A 22833-nucleotide genomic window follows, 5' to 3' on the forward strand; every position below is an offset into this window, starting at 1 on the left:
TTTGTGTGTGGTAAGCGGTATTTGTAATGGCTGTTTTGGAAGACCAACTAATACTCCATTAGCATGAGTTAAGGTCTGTATGTATGGGTTCAATGATTGACATATATTCCAACATATTGATTTAGATTCACTAGATCTCGTCACTAATTCAGCAGATTGGATGTTTTTGTTTAAGTAACAGCTTGAGGTGTACAAGCTCCTAATGCATCAGGGAATGGAAGTCTTGGTGTTGTAAAACTGGCACAGGGTGATTTTCCCAACCCCCCCCCCCCATCCCAGAGCATTCCGGTATCCGAGAGATGTTTGTGTCTAATGAAGGTCTCTGTTCTCTGATTCTCAGATATGTTGATAGCAAATTACCCACATCACTAGCGTTTCAAGCTAGGAAGTCATGGAAGTGCAAGCCGCAGGCCGTGCACCAATTTCCATGTCCGTGTTGATTTCCTGTCTAATGGATGCGCCTGAGTAGTGCCTAGATGGGCTGTTTACATCTCAGCCTTTCAACACATGCTAGTCGCCAGGTACACTTGTAACAGCCAACAAATGCCCCAATTAGAGATGGTGTCGGTTTTTGTGGACATTTCACTGAACTATTTGGTGAATCTTTTTTTTTTTTCTGTGCATTCTCAGTGAGTCCTAGATCTTGTTCATGTAGGCATACTATGACATTCATCGCTGCGAGGGCCATCTTTACCTTCATGGGAATGTACAGGTGTTCCACGTATCCCTGTGCAGGCTGTCCCATTCATGTCATTTGGGACAGAGATGCTGCTTCCGATTTCAGTGAAAAAAATGTATCAAGAGGCGCTGGGACATTTTGATCCAGAGGGCACTTGATCCAGAGTAGTGAGAGGGCAAAAACATTTGAAGAGCCCACTGGCTCAGGCTAGGCTTCTCACAACAGACAAGGCTATCCTCCAGTGGGTACACCAGCAGGTTGCCAGAAAAAAAATAAAAACTTGCATGCATGGAAGGAGCGCCAGACCAAAAGATAAGTCCAAATTCATTTATTGTGCTAAAAGACAACCAACGCATTTCGGGGGTCAAATGACTTTGGCACAATACCAATAAATTTGGACTCCTCATTTGGTCTAGTGCTCCTTTTCATGTATGCAGTTTTTTTTCTGTTAAGCTGCTCCCAGTTTGACAATGTATGGGTGCGTAACCCCAAACATGCACTGTCTGACATCCATGTGAGTGCATGGATCCGAATGCAAACGGCCACTGTGTCCCAATTGATGTGAATAGGACTGCCTGTACGGGGATGCACAGAACACCTGTGCAGGTAATCCTGACCCTCGCATAAGAACATAATATATCAGATCATCCCACTACCCACAGTCACTTGACCTTGTAAAGAAGTGGTGTAGATGGTATTGATTTACAGATTAAGATGTCTGAATGCCTGGAAATGAAGAAACTGCCTGGCAAATGTTTAATGTAAACATCTGTAAATACAAGGTCTTAGGGGGATGAGTGTGGGGACTGTAGTGGGAGTTGGGGGACATTGACCTGTACATTAGGGTGCTTTTATTGATGAAGACCGTATTGAACATGACTGGGTTGTGCAGAGTGACGTAGAGGTAGAGAAGAATTCATGTCTTTCTGTGAAATGGATGCCCTGAGATTGTCAGATTTGTTTCTGTCATGCTATATCATTGTTTCTGGGTGAGTTACACATATTATGGTCTCAAACTAGCATACACTTTATTACAAGATCCTTTTACGGATTTGGATCTGGATATACTGGGTTACTGTCATCACAGTACTGCTTTATTGAATAACCTGTGACTACGGCCTCAAAGCTGTATATCAGCAGTGTGAGATCTAGGGCCCTGCTGGTCATCTGGGGGGTAATACTGACATGTGGAAACAAAGCGCTGCCTTTTATCTAGGTGGCCGGTCCCCACACAGAGGTACAGTGCAGAGCAAATGCGTGGTAAGTCAGTAATGGGGAAAAGATCAGCTGCGGGGGGCCTTCAGGCAATATTGTTGATTAGTCTTTTGCCCCTTTTCTGGACAGCTTCCAGGGTTGAGGTTTTATGAATACCTGGAGGAGCCGGTATAGTGGCAACCCACTGCCTCCAATTTGGAATTGCTGGAATGCATTCTGCTGCTGGAAGCTGTCTGGTTAGTTTAGCCAATTGCATCGTATTTTAAGTCCCTTCTACAGGTCCAAGATATCTACTATTGACAGCTCGGCTGCCTGTGCATTGTTCTTGTGTGTGTAAGTAGAAGGCTTTGTTGGCTGTTAGCATCTGTTTTAAACCATGTTTGTGTCAAGTGTTTTATATTCGGTTGTATCTGAGCTCACCCAGCATATGAAATGCACATTCATTTATAGGGAGATGCTTCACAATTGTGCTCTTTTAGGTGCTTCCATCAACATGTTGTATACATGTAAATATTAAAGGTTGTATTCTGAATCTGAATATAACCTGACCCATATTCACTGGCCATGTTATGTAAATACGTAGATATTTTTTAAGTACCATATCTGCAAAAAAGGTGTTTCAGAGCAGGTAAAATTAGGTAAATATTAATTTTTGAAACAGCCAAGTAGTCCGTTTAATGTGCACTTAAGCAATAGGGATGTTTGGGTTAAAATTGTGTCCCTGATTAAGTCAGATGTCACTGAGGGGATAGAAGCAGGGATATTAGGCTCACTCAGAATGCAGGCAGAACAATGAGAGAATTGATAAACCAATGGTTGCTATAGATGACTGTACATAAGCATTAATGCTGGCCCTATTAATTAAAGCTGCATCTGGAAAAACATTGAGGTCCTTTCACATGGGTTATCTGAACAGGTCTGCCTGTCAGTTTTTCAGGCAGACCTGATTGGATGGTCTATGCATTCCTATGGACCTGTGGGTATAAATGGACTTGTATTTGTTTACACCCGCCTATCTCTGGGTCCAATCAGGCCCAGTAAAACAAAATTGGAGAACTGCATCCTCTTTTGTGTGAGCAGACTGTATTGGAGTCAGTCGAGTGTAAACAGACAGCGACGTCTGTTTTACACCCAGCCACCCATAGAGCCCAGTGGGAACTGTCCATGTCCGCTCTGGTCCAATTAGCAGGGGCAACACAACAAACACTTTACTCCTGCGCTAGGAAAGGACTCAGTAGACCCAATAGGAATGTTCTGGAATTTTCTGGAATATGCACTGCTTGCTGCCCTCAACAGACTGGGGTGGTCCAAATACACTGGATGCAAATGGAGAAACAGAGCCCTTTTAAAATAATTTATTAAAGAAACAAAAATAGGTATCATACTCACAATGGACATAATAACACAGGCATGTCAAACTGAACAAGACGTATGATCCAAACAACATCTGAGTCCATACGATGGAACCCTGGATGACCAACTGGCTAACGCGTTTCGAGGACACAACCTCTTCCTCAGGGCTCTGTGTGTCCATTGTGAGTATGATACCTATTTTTGTTTCTTTAATAAATTATTTTAAACGATAATGCACTAGGTCGGTGCGCCCTTTTTTTGTTTCTCCATTTGTATCCAATTAGCAGGGGTTCTGTGAGTGGATCCCTGCTGAATGGAAAGACAAACCGCCTGTGTGAAGGGGCCCTTATACTGGTTATAAAAAAAAAAAAGTCCTTTTTATAGTGGTTTGGAAACTTTCACCCACAACTGTTCCCCAGTTTTCACAAACTGACTGAACATAGGATGGAAATCGGTTGCATCTACCTCGTAACTAAGTAAGGCACAATTATTTTTGCTTAAAACTAGGAAACATTTGTGGATGTGAATTGTATTTGTGGAATAGCGCTGAGACGCATCATATCAGTTTTCATGCAATTTTAACCAACCTTCTAATACAAGAAAAAAAATGGCTGAAACATCAAAGTGACCGACCACCAACAAACCATAAAGTGAAAACTGTAAGTTCTTGGAAAGTGGTGGAAACTGTTGAACATTTCCCGTGTGAGTTGTGGGTTTGTGCGTGTCCTTGCACCCCAAAAAATGTCAATATGATGGAATACTATTACTGAAGATAAAAGCAGCATGGCCTGCAGTCTCCTGGCTCCTTGTTTATATCTGGCTTTGCAGTGAGCAAGCTGCTTCCGGCCACCACTAAAGGTTGGTGTTGGTTATCTATTGCGCTGATTAACCCTTTGAGGACCAAGGGACGTATTTGTCCCATGTTTGTAATTGCGTGTATCATCTGATTAAGAATTTTAAATTTTTTTTTTTTTTTTTTTTTTTTTTTTTTTTTTTTTTTGGTTTGAGTCAAAATATTAGTTCTTATCAACAAACAACAAATGGATCTAGCTTTTTGCCAATTATTTCATGAAATGGCTTAGTTACAGCAACTGAAGTGTACGAACTTTAAAAACAAAAAAATTGATTCTTTTGGCGTTCCAAAACCTTACGGTCCTCCAAAGGGTTAAGCAGCCCATCTCCCATTCTGGTGGCCAGGAATGCCTAGCTTACAACTAACCAGGGAAGGAAAAATGGAACTGGGGGCTGCAGGCCAAAATTGCTGGTAACTGGACAACTTGGAACTTTTTTGCAGGTGCTGGCTTTACAAAAACAATCCATTGTGAAGATTGTGCAGCCAAACTGCAGGAGCTTACTCAGTAGGGCAGAAAAAAGGAAAAAAAACAAACATTTGCCATACAGATATTAGAAGTGACTTTATCTGAGCAAGCCAATGGCATAACCTTGGTTGGGTAACCATCAGTTCGTTCCTTCTCTCTGCCAGTTTTTGTTTCTGAATTGTAGATTTGCATAGAGCTCTGTGTTCTCTATGCAATGATAATGTTTTGTCCAGAGTCATGAGGATAAGTAACAAAACCTGCCCTGGCTTCATCCGGTCTTCTTGTTCCCTTTTTATAATGAGGAAAGGAGTTTCTCAATTGGTTGTAATAAATGTGAAATAGAATGTTAGAGCTACTGATCTTGAAGTGAGTACATTTAGGCCACTTAATTATTATTCTAAATAATTCCTTATGGAGTTCAGGATATGAATCTTTTGCTAGGTGTAAATTACACCTATTTGCCTTCCAACATGTGTGATTTTTTTTTTTTTTTTCCTGTTTGTGTTTTTTTTTTTTCCATTTCTCCAAATAATTTGTATGCTCATGTATATAGTGTAACTATCGTAACTTTGGGGATATCTTAACGGCTTGTAAGGGGCTCATGTTCAGTGATCCAATATCGATGACCTTCATTTATTTGTTAATTATAAGTTGCTTTGGACATACTGATATATAAAAACAAAAAAAACAAAAAGACAAAAAAAAGAGGGAAATTAATCTGCAGGGATATTTATGGGTCTTTGTAAACAGGGCTTTCTGTGCACGTTTTCATTGTACTGGGCTTCAATCACTGCAAGGTGAACGGATTGTAGCAGGTGCTGCTCATAGGGTTCATTGAAACATGGGGCGTGTACTGAGCAGAATTGCAAATGATTCCTAATGGAAGACTGCTGGATTTTTCATATTGCTTTCAGCGAGGTGCCTATTGTGAACATGTTGATCTTTATGAGAGAAGAAATATGGCTGCATCATAATTGCATGCCCAAATGCATTTATAGGAAACCCCAGATATTCCACCCCATACAATCCCAATTATCCCATAGTTAATGGACGAACTGAATGCACCATACACAGGCCAGGATTGGGGTTACCCGATAATTGACCTGTATAAAGGTTGTTGTAGCTTTTATTAGTTATTCTTGAAATGTCAAACTGCCTGCTTAATAAAGCTTAGCCATACACCTCCCAGTTTTCTCTCCTTCACCCTATGGGCTGAATGGAGGAAAATCACTTCTTTCCCCCATCCACACTTAACGGCATGAATGGAGAAATATATTCTGCCAGCTATTGTATTAGGCAAGCCACAGCTGCCTGATTACCGTGGCATGACCAAATGGTGACTGCAACAGTGACCGGCTGAGATATGATCCACCTATGGGCAGGCTGGTTGTGCCCAAGTTGATCTATCGATTGACTCGGGTACAACCAGCCTGTCGGATTTGATAAATGCTGGATGGTGCTTACTGGTCCACACACTGCTCCAATTTTGATTGATTCAGCAGGAATTGGTCAAATATCATGCTGTTCATTGAGGCCTTAAATGGATGACTGCTCAGTGATTCACAAATTGCAGCTCATTCATTTTCACAGGAGAGTTGTCATTTGAAGTCGGTGCCCTTATTGGCAGTTAGCCAAGCTGCTTGTAAACTGTGGCCTGATGTGGATACCTGGTCAGTTCTGAGTACCAGGGTTACACATCCCATATCAGCCAGTGTATGGCAGCAATCTGGTTTATAGGTAAGGGTCGTGACCTCACAGCCCAACACTTTTTTTTTGTAAAAATAAAAAAAAATCACTTAAAATAGTTTAAATACTTGCTTTAGGTAAGTTACCCTTATGCTGGGGTTAGGAAATCCAGATGCCTGCTGGGTAAGGTAAAAATGCTAGTTTTAAACTTACCAGATGCAGCTGACAAATGTGATCCTTTGTTGCTATCTATGAAAGTTCTGGCGAAATGAAGGCTCATGTTGCTGACTTTCCCCATTTCCACTTGTCCATTCAGAAAACATCTTGCATTCTGTTGCAGGTTACAAGGCATTCCGTGAATGGATGAAGGGAGAGGAGGGGTGGGTAAATGATAGGATCTCCCTTTGTCCATTCACAGAACACCTTGTATTCTGTGAACAAGTAAAGGAGTAAGAGACCTGATCCTGCACTGTTCTGTTGCAAGAGCCAGTGCCGGAGAATCACTGCTGTCAGATGTATCCGGCATGAATAAGACCAGCACTATAACATTACCAGCAGACATTGCAGGTTACTTATTTGAACCAAGTAAGAAAAGAATAAAGTTTAGTATTTTTTTTTTTTTCTTTAAATCTTTGGCCTGCTGTACACCGCCCCATCCCTGTAAGCAACATCCACTGCCTTTCTTTCATCCTGCAGCAATCAGATCTTGATGCAAACAAAGCGCAAGGTGCAGAGAAGGCACCAGAACACGTGCGCCCCTCATGTTAAAGAATTGCTCCCAGCATGGGGAGAGCGTTGCTTTTTCTGTGTCCTGAACACTTATCATATTTAAAGAATTTTGTTTTGGCTGTTTCTTGTGAAATGCTTATGCAAGGAAGCTGAAACAGTTCCTTTAACAATAACTGCCAGTGCCATTATTTCTGTTTTTTTATTACTTTTTATTTTGATTGAAATAAGTGCTTACATATTACAAGTATTATATTGCCATCCTTTAGTGATATTAAAAAAAAAAAAACATTTGTGGTTGCCAAGTTGTTGTATCTACTATTTATTTTAAAATGTAACGAAAATACTTTCTGATCAATGTGAAGCATTTTGTTTAAGAATTTAAAAAAATCCTACACTTATTTTTGGTTAGTCAGAAACGTGTATAGCTTTGTATAGAAAAAACTGCCAGTAGATAAAACCAATGGTTTGACCCCACCACTGCCCCATCACCCTCCCCTTTTTTTTTTTTTTTTTTTTTTTTTTTAATTTTTTTCTCTTTACGTTTTTGTTGCCCTCTACATAGTTTACAGATGTTTAGTTTTTGTATGCTAACCTCTGTTAATGGAAATGTTTATAAAGTTTATTTTTACCAAAGATATGCAATTCATTCTGATACAAGTATTGCAAAATAAACTTTTGTTTTATAACATAAAGCTCGAGTTGTGTTTTTTTTTTTTTTTTTTCTGGGTGGGGGGGGGGGGGGGCGGGCTGTTGTGACATTTTTACATGAAAGGTTTTTATTTTCTCAAACTTTTCCTGGTTGATGCATTATGTGAGGATCATTGCAGATGTGCTCGCTGTGATTCACTGCATGTCAGACCGTTCAACCATCATTTATCATCGCTGCACAATATGTCAAAATGGGCGAATATCTCTCTTTTGTTCTTTCATTAGTACACTCCCTTCCAATAAAACACATTTGAAAATACTTTCCATTTAGGAGAAACATCTAATAGAATTTTCATGACCTCATCCTTGTGAATCAAAAGATAACAGCAGCTGCTCTGCTAAGGAGGAGGTATAACAGCAGGGATTGTACACTCTGCAGTAAAAGGAAACTACAGTTCCCATCGACCGCAGGTAATTGTGAATGTGGGCAGATACACTAGGCCTGCACATGTTGAATGTGTCCGAGTCCCAGTCCACCACTACACGTGGGGCTGATTTACATCACTGCTTCCTGGAGAAAGAACTACAGAATGGATGTACCAAGACCAGTGGCTGGGGGAATAGGAGGCATAGAAGTCACCACTCCTACAAATGGGATACCAAAGAGAATTTAATGGTTTGCTTTGAAAATTAATAGGCTATTTCAGAGCAACTACTGAGTGAAGCAGAAGATGGATTCAGTGAAGGTGGGAAATCGGCAAGGATATGTAAAGACCTTTTTGCCTGGGGTTATGCTTTAAATAATTCAGATCATCAAACAAATTTTAATACAGCTGTGCTAAAAAGTTTGCATACCCTGGCAGTGCCCTGATGATCAATGGTAATGTCCCCTCTGAGGAAGGCCGAGTACCAGCTCTCCTCTCCTCACGAGCTGTCATTGTGAGGAGAGGACTGCCGATAACCGGCATTTCCTTGTTTACATGCGATCAGCTGTGATTGGACACAGCTGATCACATGACAGAGCTGACATCATCGGCTCTTTCCACTGATCAGTGATCCGCTGTGTCCCAGGGACACAGCGCACCACCGATCGCCACTCTGCGCTCCCGCTCGGTTAGAGTAGGAGGACGTCATATGACGTCCTTCCAGAACGAGAGAACTGCTGCCCGCCCGTTATTTCCTTATGTGGTGGGTGGGAGGTGGTTAAACAAAAATGAGCTTCATGGCCGAGTTGCTAGAAAGAAGCCTTTACAGGGCCAATACCACAAACAAATCTCAGTTACAATATGCCAGACAACACCTTGACATGCCTCACAGCTTTTGGCACATTGTAATCTGGTGTGACGAGACCAAAATAGAGCTTTATTGTCAGGACCAGAAGCGTTATGTTTGGAGAGGGGTCAACAAGGCCTATAGCAACAAGAATACCATCCCCACTGTGAAGCAGGGTGGTGGATCACTGATGTTTTGGGTATACATGAGCTCTAAAGGGACGGGGAATCGTGACAATTGATGGCAAGATGAATGCAGCATATCATCAGAAAATATTGGCAGACAATTTGCATTCTTCTGCACGAAAGCTGCGCATAGGATGTTTTCCAGCAGGACAATGACCCTAAGCACAAGGCCAAGTTGACCCTCCAACGATTACAGCAGAAAAATTGTAAAGGTTCTGGAGTGGCTATCAGTCTCCTGACCTTTAATATCATCGAATCACTCTAGGGAGATCTCAAATGTGTGGTTCATGCAAGACGACCAAAGACTTTGGATGACCTGGAAGCATTTTGCCAAGATGAATGGGCAGCTATACCACCTACAAGAATTTGAAACCTCATAGACAACTATTACAAAAGACAACACGCTGTCATTGATGCTAAAGGGGGCAATATACAGTATTAACCTCCCTAGCGGTCTGATTATGTCCATATTTCTGTGCTCAAAGTGGTACATTTTTTTGCATGAAAATGTTGTTTTTTCTTTTATTGTAGACCTGTAATTCTTAGGAATAACTGACTGAAATCTGTCCGAACAAGAGTCTAGTACACATCCCGGGTATGATAAAATTTGAAACCCGAAATCATAAATTATAATATTCAAAAAATAATAAACTTAATTTAATAATGTAATCGAACCAAAAACACTGAAATTTGAAATAGAGCGCCAAGTTCGCACATCACTGAGCAAAGTCGCAGAATCGTTTTCAGTGTCTGATGACGAATTTCCCCCACGAATCATTATCACTCAATTCTGCAAGTGGTTCTAATTTACTATCGCTGTTCTCTAGCCGGTCTAAAACCGCTTTTGACCTAAAGGATCGCTTTTTGGACACTATGGACGTTTCTCAAGTTTCCAGGCAGAAAGAACAGTAAAAATGCAGACAGGGCGCCGGACAAAGCACTCGGGACAAAATGTATGTGAAATGGTTTGATACAGTAATGGAATTCTATCAGATTTTAGTGTATTTAGCGAATGTCACGTTTTAAATTTTTGAATTTCCCGCCGTTCCGTCCCCCGTATGTCCCGACGCTTGCAGGGAACGGAACCCAGAAGATGGATGCCGGCATCGGCCGGGACGCTGCAGGGGAGACATCGTGGGAGCGCAGGACAAGGTAAGTGCTGGAGGGATCCCGGAGCAACGCTGCAGGGTATTCCCGAGTGTAGATCGGGGTTACGGCTTGTGGTGCTGAAAGTTAACCCCGAGCTACATTCAGGAATACCGCCAGGGGGGTTAAGAACGAAGGGAATGCAGACTTTTGAACAGGGGGTATTTCATTTGTTCACCTGTTGCCATGTTTTGTTTTATGATTGGGCCATTCTGCTATGACCTACAGTTGAATATAAGAAACAAAAGAAAGGTGTCTTGCCTGCTCACGTTTTCTTTAAAAATGGTACAAATAGTCTGAACTTCTCCAAGGGGAGGCAAACTTTTGAGCAGAACTGTATTTTGGAAATCAAAGGACGTGTCCGCCCAAAACTTTTCAAACTTGTGGGAGAATACTGCTCTGAACAATAGCCAGAGAGTGCAGCAATCCATAACCAACAATTACATTTCATACCTCTAAAAATTTGAGGCAGACTGCTAAAAATGCAGTTCCACAATGGTCGCTCTTTGTGTAAGAGAATTTAGTTGCTGCAAAATGACTACATAACTACACATCGCTCAGCTGAAAGGCTTTCCTTTTTTCTTTTTTTTTTTTTTTTTTTTTTAAAAAAGCTTCTAAAGCTCAGAAGGACTTAGACTGCAATTGCAAGTGGGCTTATAAAATGTATTTCCTTTAATGTATTCTTTATCACTCATCCTATTAATGAAATATGACATCACCTCTGGCCAATCAGGGCCACTTCCTGAGAAGAAAACCTTTGTTCCCTGGACAGAAACCAAGTGAGTGACAGCAGCTTGCCTACATGCAGCAGTCGCTAAGCAACAAACAAGAGTCAGTTGGCTGCATGTGTATTTTAAACCATTAACCCTCCTGATGAACAGGGCTATTTTTATTCGCTCAACAAACCTGAGTCTAAAATTAGATGCCTATTATATTAACAACGATTAAAACAAATTATTGCTAAAGCTGACGCCATTTGAACTGTATTATCCAATCATAGGAGGTGCCTTTATATAGCTAGCAATGGATATAGGAGAGAGGCAAGGAATTCCAAATGTACAGGAATTCATGGACTGTTTTTAAAAAGATTCAAAAATGATAATTTCCAAAATCAACCAATCAAAATCTTTGTGTCATTTGCAGATATGAACTGCAGTGGTGATAATCAGATGTTGATTGGTTGCTATTGAGAGCGGCGATGATTTCTTCTAGCATTCTTCTCCTCCATCAACCTCAGCATACATATTGCTCTCCTAGGGCTCGTTCACACGGGTGGACAAGGAGGTGGTAATAGCAGGTATCTGAGCTGCAATTTTGCAGCCCCAAACACCTCCCCCTTCCCATGTCCCCAAGACTGCCAACCCAAAGAAGGGCATTTATTTATTTCAGGTACTTATATAGTGCTGTCAATTTACACAGTGCTTTACATATATATTGTAGATTCACATCAGTCCCTAACCCTCAAGGGGTGTACAATCTAAGGTCCCTAACTCACATTCATACATACACATACTAGGGCCAATATAGACAGGAGCCAATTAACCTACCAGCATGTCTTTGGAGTGTGGGAGGAAACCGGATTACCCAGAGGAAACCCATGCAAGCACAGGGAGAACATGCAAATTCCAGGCAGGTGGTGCCATGGTTGGGATTCGAACCAGTGACCCGAGTACTGCCAGGCAGAAATGCTAACCATTTAGCCACTGTGCTGTCATAAAGGGTTTGCAGATGTTTGAAGCTATACACATGCAACAATGCCTTGCTTTGCAGATATGCCAAAAATTAGGCCATGGGTAGCATTTGGCATGCAATGCTGAGACCTATTGAAGTGCATTGGGCTGTCCTGCAACCAAGTGCAATGCATGCAGTTGTGGCATTGTGGTTTAGTCTTTTTATGGTTCAAATTGACAGTATGAAGGTGACTTTACCTCCTCATTGCCTAACAAATGCCCTCTGATAAGCAATCCACCACAGAACACTTTTTAGAGAGATGGTATGTGCTGCCGCACATAAGAATGAACCCTAGATCAAACCCCAGGAGCCGTATAGCTGTTCTTCACTGCAGATCAGGATCTGCAGAAATCCCCGATTGTACTGATCTCGGGCTCTCTCCTTCCAGTCACATTGCTTTTCAGAGGGCATTTGACAGGCAGTGAGGAGGTGTTATATCGCCTTCTCACCGCTATATACCCTATAATGCTGCATTACTGCACTGCAATCATACATTGCATGCAGTTGCAGCATGGCTCTATTGAACTCAGTGGGAGAGTTTGACAAGCTGTGCGGATTGTCAAACTCTGCAGCCCAAGTTAGAAATGCCACAGCTGAGGCATGTGAACAGCTCTGTCCAGCTATTGTCACAGTCCAGGGGGTAAAACTATAACTAAGCCACCCAATTTTACCACCGCCCATCTGAAAGAGACCAATTTCATGATCAGTTGTACCTATTATTCCATGTGACAGGTGTTTGTTTACGTACTTACAGACCGTCCCCAGTCAAAAATTCATATTGAGCAGAATTAAGTTTGGCCCTCCACAACAGTTCCAGTTTCTAATAAGACCCTTAGGGAAAATTATTTACCCACCCCTGCCATACATGGATCACAATTTGGCAGGTCCCTGCTGAACTGGCCGAGCTTTGTTCCACGTATAGCCAATTTTTCAGTCCTAGGTACGGTTGCCACCTCATCCCTTTAAAACCGAACACATTAATTACACAGGTTCTCTGGGCTTTTAATGCAGATAAGGCGCTAGGTGAGTTTAATTACCACCTTAATCAGCCACAGAACCTGTGTAATTAATGTGTTTGGTTTTAAGAGATGAGGTGGCAACCCTAGTCCTAGGAAAACAATGTTCAACAGAAACAGGATAAGACTGTCCTTCTGCTGCAGTTCATAAAGCAGCTCAGAATTCCTGCTGAATCGGACAAGATTCGAACCATGTATGGGCAGGTGGAATGTACCCAAGTGATCGATCGATTGATCAACTTGGGTACGACCAGCCTGCTGGATTTTACATGCGATTATTGCTAGCGACAGTCACTCTCTTCTCCCGGCAGGGATGGCTCCCCTGTCAGCACTGACTGTGTTGATGGAATCAAGTGAATTTCTTTCCTGCAACCAAAGAAATTTGCTGTGTATGGCCTGCTTAACATAGAGGAGCATTGTTCTGTAGTCCTCAGATAGCTGAGAACAATGTAACTGAAAAAAGCTTGCAAAGCCAGACAGCATAGGAAGTGCTTATTTTATTTTTATTTATTTATTTCAGGTACTTATATAGCGCCGTCAATTTACGCAGCACTTTACATATATAGTATATTCACATCAGTCCCTAACCCTCAAGGAGCTTACAATCTAAGGTCCCAACTCACATTCATACATACACATACTAGGGCCAATTTAGACAGGATTCAATTAACCTACCAGCATGTCTTTGGAGTGTGGGAGGAAACTGGACACCTGAAGGAAACCCATGCAGGCACAGGGAGAACATGCAAATGCCAGGCAGGTGGTGCCGTGGTTGGGATTTGAACCAACGACCCTAGTACTGCCAGGCGGAAGTGCTAACCAAGTGCTTAGATACTGTATACCAAAACACCTTCATTGATATATTAGAGAAAAAAGGAGTCATATAAAAGATGTTCATTGAGAGGTTTTTTTTACTCAACGGCTTAACATAGTATTATCATAAAATGGTACCAATGCAGTACAGTGATCTCCAAACTGTAGCCCGGGGGCCAGATGTGGCCTTTTGCTTGCCTTTATTTGGCCCTTGGGGCTCTATTCCTTCCACTGACACCAAAGATGGGACACTACTCCTCCCCTAATACTAAACATGGGGCACTGTTCCTCCCACTGACGCCGGGACCAGGGGCGGACTGACCATTTGGAAACTCGGGAACTGCCCAAGGGCCCGGGGTCAGTAGGGGGCCCCATGAGATGCCCCTGGTACCTTTTTCATAGGCATTTTTGAGTTTGGGCAAGGACACAGGGGCCCCATGATCCCCTATTGCCCGGGGGCCCCATGAGTTGTCAGTCCGCCCCTGGCTGGGACATTTTCTTCTCCCACTGGCCACAGTCCAGCGCCCCTAAGGTTGAAGGACAGTAAAACTGGCCTCTTGTTTAGAAAGTTTGGAGACCCCTGCTCTAGTAGATATGATCCAACTGCCAAAAGACCATTGTTTTGAAGCTAGATTCAGACTATTATGGTGGATTAGCGCTCAACCCGAAAGGATCTGTGGGATCGTATGAGCTCTTCTATCCTTCTTAATGATAACCCACTCTGTAGCTGCATCTACCGACACTACAATAACAACAATTAGGCTTTAGATCAGTATAGGAATCTGCCCTCTGACTTTAGCAGAGTAGTCACAGACACCTAGAAAGAGCTTAATAATGAGGGCTCCATGCCATGTCCTTCCTGAAGCAGCTTCCCCTAAGCTCTCCTCAACTTAATTTCACATACCAGACTTCTCTGAAAATACTCCAACAAGCAGCAATCCCCCTAATTCTCCAGGAAGTATTAGAACAGCCCTGCTTAGATTCCCTAAGCTCCGCAACAGCCTACAGAAACATTCTCTCCAGGCAAATGCCTAGGAGGGAAGACAAGATGTCCCTTACACTGGCATCCTCTACAGGCAAAGCATAGGAAGCAAAGACTAAGCCATTCTACAAAGACATTGTTACCATGGAGAGCCTCAGAGGCAAGGACTCATTATAGAAGTTCACTCCAAATATTCATTCTCTTTCCCTCTCAGTTATTGGTCAGGGCTGGATCGTGATGAAATGCCTGGCAGTGCCTCCATCACAGAACTGCTCCTACAAGGCTGGGACACAGGACCAAGGTATTATAGCTGGGCATTGCAGCCAAGGACTAGACAACTTTAGCTTAGATGCAACTGAAACTTTTTATTGAACAGAAATACAGGTTTTTATACACGTCAGAAATAGGGGCAGTCCCCACATAAACAACAAAAACAAATATCACACACTGGGATAAACATCCCACACTGATTAGATAATGAGGTAAAGCTGACACAAGACTAATCCCATCATGTAGGAACCTCCAGGAGGACTAGCCAACAGACAGTAACAATAGGTGGCCCAATTAACTCAATTAACAATGGGAGAAAGACACAGTAAACACATCACACCTTATAAATTGAACAGAAATGCAAGTTTTTATACACGTCAGAAATAGGGGCAGTCCCCACATGAACAACAAAAACAAATATCACACACTGGGATAAACATCCCACACTGATTAGATAATGAGGTAAAGCTGACACAAGACTAATCCCATCATGTAGGAACCTCCAGGAGGACTAGCCAACAGACAGTAACAATAGGTGACCCAATTAACTCAATTAACAATGGGAGAAAGACACAGTAAACACATCACATCTTATTAATAAACAGATTACAGCAGGAGACTTCAGCATCAGGTTGTTTTGAGCTGAATATATTAACTTCTGCTCTGAGTCTAGGAGGGGGGTGGAAGCAGTCAATGCTGGATTGGGCACAGAGACCCCAAATCTGTATCCTGGTCCTCCACTTCTCAGAGTGTGTGTGTGTGTTTCAGAGAGACATGGACTTGAATCCGAAGTAAAACTACTGCAAAAGGTCCCCCAGGCACACACCTCCCAAAGAATAGGGCCTCCTCAGATGCCAGGGCCCCTGGTAAGTAGACAAGAAGCTAGCCTGCAGTCCCCTCCAAAAGACACTTTCCTTATTGGATCTGTCACATGGATAAAAATTCATAACCCAGTACATTGTAACTTCTCCTTCTAACTATGGAGAATACTCAACAGCAGCAGGCAAAACGAATGAATGCCTTGGGCTTAGTACAGGGGCTTCAAACTAAATTTTATTGTGGGCTGTATCTGCATGATAGTTGCCCTCAAAGGGCCAGTTGTATCTGTAAGACTAGATGTCTAGAGCAACCCACCCACCTTACATCTGATGTCAAGAGCCCCCCCACCATATGGAGTTAAGAGTCCCCACCCTCCCTTACATCACAATTTACCCCCCTTACCTTTTGCTGCTGCCGGGAAGAAGCTGGCAAGCAGAACGTGCAGGGTCTGGAGGTGGACCAAAGGAGGGCTGGCGTCACTTGCTGGAGCCTACTGAATGCTGAGACCAGGGGAGGTAGAGATGAGGGGGTGCTGATGTGAATGTACAATATATATACTGTATACAGTGGGGCAAAAAAGTATTTAGTCAGTAAGTCAGTAAGTTCTCTCACTTAAAAAGATGAGAGAGGCCTGTAATTGGCATCATAGGTAGACCTCAACTATGAGAGACAAAATGAGAAAACAAATCCAGACAATCACATTGGCTGATTTGGAAAGAATTTATTTGCAAATTATGGTGGAAAATAAGTATTTGGTCACCTACAAACAAGCAAGATTTCTGGCTCTCACAGACCTGTACCTTCTTCTTTAAGAGGCTCCTCTGTCCTGCACTCATTACCTGTATCAATGGCACCTGTTTGAACTTGTTATAAGTATAAAAGACACCTGTCCACAACCTCAAACAGTCACACTCCAAACTCCACTATGGTGAAGACCAAAGAGCTGTCGAAGGACACCAGAAACAAAATTGTAGACCTGCACCAAGCTGGGAAGACTGAATCTGCAATAGGCAAGCAGCTTGGTGTGAACAAATCAACTGTGGGAGCAATAATTAGAAAATGGAAGACATACAAGACCACTGATAATCTCCCTCGATCTGGGGCTCCACGCAAGATCTCACCCCGTGGGGTCAAAATGATCACAAGAACGGTGAGCAAAAATCCCAGGACCACATGGGGGACCTAGTGAATGACCTGAAGAGAGCTGGGACCAACGTAAAAAAGGCTACCATCAGTAACACACTACGCTGCCAGGGACTCAGATCCTGCCGTGCCAGACGTGTCCCCCTGCTTAAGCCAGTACATGTCCGGGCCCGTCTGAAGTTTGCTAGAGAGCATTTGGATGATCCAGAAGAGGATTGGGAGAATGTCATATGGTCAGATGAAACCAAAATAGAACTGTTTGGTAGAAACACAACTCGTCGTGTTTGGAGGAGAGAGAATGCTGAGTTGCATCCAAAGAACACCATACCTACTGTGAAGCATGGGGGTGGCAACATCATGCTTTGGGGCTGTTTCTCCGCAAAGGGACCAGGATGACTGATCCATGTACAGGACAGAATGAATGGGGCCATGTATCGTGAGATTTTGAGTGCAAACCTCCTTCCATCAGCAAGGGCATTGAAGATGAAATGTGGCTGGGTCTTCCAACATGACAATGATCCCAAACATACTGCCCGGGCAACAAAGGAGTGGCTTCGTAAGAAGCATTTCAAGGTCCTGGAGTGGCCTAGCCAGTCTCCAGATCTCAACCCCATATAAAACCTTTGGAGGGAGTTGAAAGTCCGTGTTGCCCAGCGACAGCCCCAAAACATCACTGCTCTAGAGGAGACCTGCATGGAGGATGGGCCAACATACCAGCAACAGTGTGTGCCAACCTTGTGAAGACTTACAGGAAACGTTTGACCTCTGTCATTGCCAACAAAGGATATATAACAAAGTATTGAGATGAACTTTTGATATTGACCAAATACTTATTTTCCACCATAATTTGCAAATAAATTCTTTCCAAATCAGCCAATGTGATTGTCTGGATTTTTTTTCTCATTTTGTCTCTCATAGTTGAGGTCTACCTATGATGCCAATTACAGGCCTCTCTCATCTTTTTAAGTGGGAGAACTTGCACAATTGGTGGCTGACTAAATACTTTTTTCTCCACTGTATATACAGCGCTGTGTAAATTGATGCTATATAAGTATCTGTAATAATAGAAATGTTTGATATATTCATTTACTTATAAATGTTTCTATTGGGTGAACTTGATAGACATGTCTCTTTAACTGAACTAATTATGTAACCATGTAAGAATCAAACCTCAAAATTTACCAAAAATTTATAATGATAACTTTTTCCTTATTATACTTCTCTCTACTCGCCTCCTCTATATTCAGCAAATGAAGTTTAGATTCCACCCCAGTGATTAACCACTTACTGACCACACTATAGCCGCAAGACGGCGGCAGCATGGCTCTCCAGTTCTGGGAGGAAGTCCATGACGTCCTCCCACGTGTGCGCCTCCTGTGCGCCCCCTGTGACCATTGTGTCCTTTGGACACAGCTGATCCCAGATTGCGGTAAAGGGCCAGTCATAGTGGCCCTTTACCATGTGATCGGTAAAGGTTCAATCACAGCTGGTCACATGTACACAGACTTGCTGGTTACACTGTTCAACAAATTTTTATTCTTTGCCAGTTTTGGAAACAAAAGGATCCATTTCTTAATGAATTTCACATTCTGAGTTCAAATATAACAATGAAATTTGTCAATTGGCTCTAGTTTTTCTGTAAACGGAAAGTTTTCTACTATAGGCGTAATGACTACATAATGCACAATAATTATATAGATAGATGTCTTTCCACAAATATAAAGCAAGTGATATTGACTACATAATAAAGCCTAAATGGCATAATATATTGCATAGGATTACCAAGAAAAATTATAGCCATAAGCTAAGTTGAATCATTTTAATACATAGGATTCTCACTAGTTTTGTCTTCAGTTTGTGTCGGTTTTGCTTCTCTTGGCTTTTCTCTTGTATTCGAGGAAAGGGCTATCTCTTACAACTGCACGTGACTACACGCGTCAGGTTCTTCCTCACTTGACTCAACCACAAAGGATTCTGGTGCTTTAGGAATTGGTAGCCCCTCTCCATGAGGAACTGGACGTATTGCCGATGGAATATTTGGATAGTGCACATGTAACTTTTTCTTCTTATTTAGCCCTTTTACAATTGGAGGCACCATACAAAAGTAACAATTACTAACATGATCTGTTGGCTCTCTCCAAATCATTGGCACAGCGAAAGGCATAGATGCCTTTTTTCCATTCAACCATTGCTCCAGTGCCGTCCCACAAGAATTGCAGCATATATGTGGTGCCCAGCTCTCGTCCTGGTCTCCTATCTTGCAGCCAAAATACAAGTTGTAGGCTTTCTTAATCATTCCTGTTATCCTCCTTTTTTGTGAGATAAAAGTTATTTCACCGCAGATATAGCAGAAATTATCTGCTTTATTCACACAAGTTCGAGGCATTACTGAGTAGCCTATATAAGCATAAAACGAAATGTAAAGACGCTGTCGAACTACAATCAGCTACAGATACTGCAGCTTTTATGCAGTGAAGTGATGCAATTAAAGGCTAATATTGCATCATCTCAGTATACATGCAATTTTCTATTGGTCACCAGTATCAATTGCGCAATATGCAGCTGAAGTTGCATCATAATTTTGAATGGCTTACGTCATTAGATGGGTGAATATATCATGGAAACTAGAGCCAATCAACATTTTTTAGGGTCATTTTCGTTTTCAGCACCCCAAAATTATGTAAGATTAGCTAATTTTATGCCCAAAACTTTTTACCTGTTGAACAGTGTTATCGGCTCTCCTTTTCTCACACAGAGACAGCTTGTAAAGAAAGGAGAGCACATAACCAGCCATTCTGACTTTACATTGTTTAAACTGATAATCAGTGCCCTGATTATCACTGCAGCCCCATCAGTGCCCATCAGTTCACATCAGTGCAACCTCACCAGTGCTCATCAAGTCAGCCTCAGCAATGCCCATCAGTGCAGCCCCATCAGTTCACATCAATATTTGGACTCTGAAGATCAATTTGATAAGTGGTGACTCCAAATGGCTCACTCCAATAGACCCTTTTGATCGGCAGTAATCCTCATAAACAAAAAAACTTAACATAGTGTTTACCCTTTAAAAGCTTTATTATTCACAGAGATTTACACATATGCACTCACATGTGACAGGTGCCAGACCGCACCAAGTGTATCAAGCATCCACTGAGAATCTCCTCAGACGCAAGAAATCTGTACTCATCCACGTCAGCTAATACCAGTAACAAAGATATATGTTCCAGCCCAGGGGTGGACTGGCAACTCATGGGGCCCCATGGGCAATAGGGGATCATGGGGCCCCTGTGTCCTTGCCCAAACTCAAAAAAGCCTTTGAAAAGGTACCAGGGGCATCTCATGGGGCCCCCTACTGACCCTGGACCCTCGGGCAGTGCCCGAGTTTCCAAATAGTCAGTCCGTCCCTGCTCCAGCCACTCACAAGACCATGATATATATAGCAATTGCGGGCCCTATGATAGAAAACAAATTGCCTCACAGTCTGGAGAGTCCTGTAGCAATGTATACCCCTGTTGTGTACTAAGCCGACCATCCATTGCGTCGTGAAGTCATCTCCAAGGTCTTCCCCGACGCTTTTCGTCACCGATCACGTGACTTTATCAAGGAGACCTGATTGCCAATCAAATCAGGTCCCCTTGATAAAGTCACGTGATTGGTGGCGAAACACGTCAGGGAGGAGCTTGTGGATGATGTCACGACTCAACTGACAATGTTTCCCTTGGTTTTCTCTATTTTTTTCTTTCACGTTTGATGGTTATATTCACATTATTGATGTAAATTATTGATGTGCAGCGCTGCACAGATATTATACAGACATATAAAATAGTTTTATATTTTAAACTCTCTAGCAATACACACCAAACTGAAAGGGAAAGAAAAGACAAATGTACAAGTTTATTTGGCATATGGTTACTATATATACACTGCTCAAAAAAATTAAAGTAACACTTTTTAGTCAGAGTACAGCATCAAGTTAAATCAACTCCTGGGATTTTGATCTGGTCAGTTAAGTGGCAGAGGGGGTTATTAATCAGTTTCAGCTGCTTTGGTGTTAATGAAATTAACAACAGGTGCACTAGATGGGCAACAATGAGATGACCCCCAAAACAGGAATGGTTTTACAGGTGGAGGCTGTAGCAATTGTGCACACCGAGATGGATGCGGTCATCCATCTTGTTAAGAATCTTCCATTTTGTATCATCTCTCCCCCAAATCAGGCTTCCTCCTCCAATTTCCCCCATCCCTCAGGAATGTGGTCTGTGTTAAAAAGGCAACAGGCCCCAGTGGGAGAGCTCCAGGGCTAAAAAAATTTCAACCAAGCTGGGGCCTAGATGTCTGTTAACTTCTCAATCTGGGATATCGTAAAGCCATAAACCAAGTCCTTCACTGAGCTCAAAGACATTCCAGGGAGTCGTAAAACAGACTTACATTTTAAAACCCAGTTTTCCATATAGTTTTATATCTCCAAATAGGAAATAATTACACAAACATGGAGCACATATTCGGATGGCTCACTTTAATACAAATCGCCTGATATATTACACCCCCTATCTGACATACACAGGAGAGCAGAAAATTATATCTCCTTAACCATTCAAGCAGGTATGTCACGTTTCATATCTAACCGTTCAGCAGATGATTCTGGGTATTAATCTACTCGTGGCTAGAATGTTATATGTACCTAGGAAAAGTTACTGGCCATAGTATAATTTGGGAAGGCTTTGGTCATAGCCTGAGCTCCCCGCCTACACAACCCCCTCCCCAAATGAGGTGATTGGTTCTCTGCTTCAGGGAGACACCCTGTGAAGTTCCTAGAAAAAAGCTAAGCTAAGCTGAGCTGAGTTGAAGTTGAAGAATTCTCTCTTTTTAACATCAGAACCAACTTGGGAGACGGCCCTTTTGCTCTGAAACCTGATCTGCTTAACCCAGGCTGACGGCAAGTACTTTATCTAAATTCCTTTCTGTTATCTCTTTGCTGTGCTATTGTTCTCTGTATATTTATACAATATATATTGGCTACATCTTTTTCTGTAAATATTTTTATTGCACCCTGTTGACCTTTTAGCAATAAATCTTACTTTCTGAAAGTGTTGAACTGTTTTTAAAGCTCTTTAATGTGAACTAAGAATCCCTGCCTCTGAAAAGCGCTACTGTGTGTGTGTTTTAAACTTCGGTATATCTCTGCCTGCGGTGACAGTGGTATATCGACGATTATTCAAACATCATAGTGGTATTGCTGATATTGCCGACTTGGCGCTTTCTCTGTACAAAAAGGAGGTGGTGGCAGTGTGAAGGGTTAATTGTGTAATTAACCTGACCCAGTAACAATCGCTCCCAGGGTGCCGGTACACAGGTTGTGGTCCATTAGCTGGAAAATCTGTGTGCAGGGTGCAGCTGGGCATGGCATTGTTATGCACGTGACAGCGTGGTTTTAGATTGGCTAGTCCTTCGGTCACAAGTTTGGTGAGAAGGGCTGGGGTCTGATGCCGCGATTGTCAGAGGCCACTGACATTTTTTTCCCTACTCATCTTTTCTGACTGGTTTTCACTAGTTGTGACTAGGGTCAGTATCACTACTGGTAGAATGAGGCGATACCTGGACCCTACAGAGGTTGAACAGGCAGTCCAACTGCTCCAGAATGACACATCAATACGTGCCATTGGCAGAAGGTTTGCTGTGTTTCCCAGCACAGTCTCAAGAGCATGGAGGAGATTCCAGGAGATAGGCAGTTACTCTAGGAGAGCTTGGAAGGGCTGTAGAAGGTCCTTAATCCATCAGCAGGACCGGTATCTGCTCCTTTCTGCAAAAAGGAACAGGATGAGCACTG

The sequence above is a fragment of the Staurois parvus genome, unplaced genomic scaffold, assembly GCF_062004578.1.
Source record: "Staurois parvus isolate SC_StPar_1 unplaced genomic scaffold, SC_StPar_1.0 ptg000169l, whole genome shotgun sequence".
In the NCBI taxonomy this organism is placed as follows: Eukaryota; Metazoa; Chordata; class Amphibia; order Anura; family Ranidae; genus Staurois; species Staurois parvus.